This window comes from Solanum tuberosum, unplaced genomic scaffold (assembly GCF_000226075.1).
Source record: "Solanum tuberosum cultivar DM 1-3 516 R44 unplaced genomic scaffold, SolTub_3.0 scf00069, whole genome shotgun sequence".
Classification (NCBI taxonomy): domain Eukaryota; kingdom Viridiplantae; phylum Streptophyta; class Magnoliopsida; order Solanales; family Solanaceae; genus Solanum; species Solanum tuberosum.
In genome coordinates this window covers 393,792-396,595 of record NW_006238995.1, presented here as the reverse complement: position 1 = coordinate 396,595, position 2,804 = coordinate 393,792, and positions in this window count along the sequence as shown.

Below are 2,804 nucleotides of genomic sequence, written 5' to 3'. Positions count from 1 at the left end.
TTATCAGTTAAGTTGTTTATGTCTTTGCATGGCATTGAGTTATTCTATTGAGTCAGGTTTCCGCTGAATCAAGAAAGCCAGGCCAAGGGTTCGCTTGGGGCCAGCAATGGTCTCCGAGTGCCGGTCTCGCCCAGGGTGTAGGCTCGGGGTGTGACAATAAATCCCGCCCTAGCGGCTTGCATGGAACCAGTGAGCAAAATTAAGAATTCCAAACCCCCATTTCACAACACGGCTTCATCCCATGACACTCAGAAAATACCTTTTCACGCTAAGATCAGTTTCAGAAGTTTTACTCACCCGAATTCAATTTCGTAATGTCATACGGGTTCCTTAACGTCTTAGCTATCTAGTAATATGATCAAAATCATAATCAGATCTCTCATTTGTGACCAGATTTCCCTAGACCTCATGACTGCGATTTCGTCCAAATTTGAACTAGGCTAGAAAATCCAAAGTTACTACTCAAAAGTTTTCTTTCTCCATTAGCTTTTCTATAACGACGGAAACAGGTCATTACATGGAGTGAGTACAAACTTTTGATAAATTTTATATTTATAAAATTTAAGTTTTTCTTAACTATTTTGCCTTTTAACAAAATTTAAAATGAAAATACTAAAGCTTTTTCACAATTATTTTTTATAGTATTTTTTTATCAATATTTTGTCGATAATAAAATTTTTTTAATATAAATAAGATAATAAAGTAACTTAATTTTGAAATTCAACTATTGATATCAATTGAGAAAACATTTATTTATAAGTTGTAAAGCATTCATAACCTAATATCAATATGCTCCTTACTCTCGACGAATGACACTAATTTATCATAATTCAAAATTGTAAGAAGTAGAAATCAAGACTAAAAAGTGCAACTCACTATTATATGAAGGTCAATCCGTAGTTTATCTATCGTGGAAGTTTCCTAAGTATATGATATATAATTCTATGTCAAATTAATTTTTGATCCCATTTATTTATACTATTTCAAAATTTATCACGTTAATTGGTTATGTGTTTTCTAAAACTACAATTATTGCAGTCATTATTTTGTCATTTTTTTAATTCTTACATTTTCAACTCAATCTTTTTTTTTATCTCTTTAGAATTGTGATATTTTTGTTTTCTTATTTAAGTCACAATTTTTTAAGATAAAATAAATATTATTTTGGTGATAAAATAAGTTAAATAAAACTATATGAATACTTGTATTTAAAATACATTATATATAATTAAAAAGGAAATTACATACATGAAACTTGTAAGATTGTAGGATTATACTGAATATGTTGTAGTAGTAATAAACATAGATGAACGATCTGAATTGTCAAGAGTATAAAGGTATAAATATTTTTCACATCATTATTATAATCAAACAAATACAAATTGATTTTTAAAAATAAAATAAAATGAATTTTGTGGGGCCACACATGAAACAAAACTTTTGTGACTCTTGAAAAGGAAAATTGGGCTCTTCTAGAAAATTATTTTGACCATTAATTATACAATTATAAATTTATAATTTTGCCCATAAATAATGCTTAAAATTACAAAATTGTCATTGGTCGTCCTAATCATGGTTCTTCTATGGAATATAAAATATAGAAATTTGCTTCACATGGGAGGATAATATAATAAAAGAAATAATGGTGATGAATACTCTTTATATATATATATATATATATTTAAAAAAAGATTGTCCATGAAAAGACAATGTGAGGAAAATAAAATTCTAGTTAATAAACAGTAAAATAGCACACACAAAAAAAAAACTATATTATAACTTAAAATTAATAATGCATTTAATCAATGAGGTTTCGGTACAGAATAGGAGTTTAATTAGTGGACGAAATGTGATTACTCTTAAAATCTGATTTATTAATTAGCAGGTATAAATGTCATCTTTTGATTGAACATTATATAATTAATTGCATCTTTTTGGCTAAATTAAAAATTGGATGGAAGAACTTGGCTAATGGTTATGTATGCCCTCAACCTGGTTCGTGTCATAAACATTGAAATTTTATGGAAATCTACAAGATGTGGTCAATTCTAATAGATTCTACAAGACATGTTTAATTTTAGTTAGGGTTTTGCGATGTTATTCAATCTAGACCCTATAGTTCATGCCTATATAAAGGATTATTTCTTTAAAAAGACACCAAGAATATCTCATAAACTCTTGGGATATTCATAAAGAAATCCCGCTCAGCTCTTGAATCACGAAGAAAGAATCAAGGAAAGGAACATAATAGCACTTATATTGTTTTATCAATAATATACTTGTTTATTTATATTTTGATTGTGGTTGATTAATTTTTCATATATTTAAAATTTGTTGCAAACAAGATCTGAAGAAACAAGAATATTATTGATAAACCAATATGGGTACAATTTTGTTCCTTCTTTGATTTTTCCCTCTGAATTTTTTTCGTTTTTTCGTGATTCGAGGATTGTAAGTGACGTATTTCTCAAATTAAGGACGATTTGAATTTGATCTCCATGGAATGATTTGTGGATCTTCTTGATGTATGTGATTATCAAGCAAACAAGAAAAGTATGACATATTTTGATCTTTATGAATACCCAAGAATTTATGGAATTTTCTTGGTGACTCTTCAAGAGAATATATTATATACTCTTTATTAGGGGTGTATAAAACCGAACCGAAAATCGAGTCAACTCGGAAAAATAACTCGACTAGTGGTTTGGTTTGACTTGGTTTGGTTCTGGAAAAAAAAATCCGACTATATTTAGGTTGGTTTGGTTTTAACTAAAAAAAACCAACCCGAGACCAAACCAACCCGA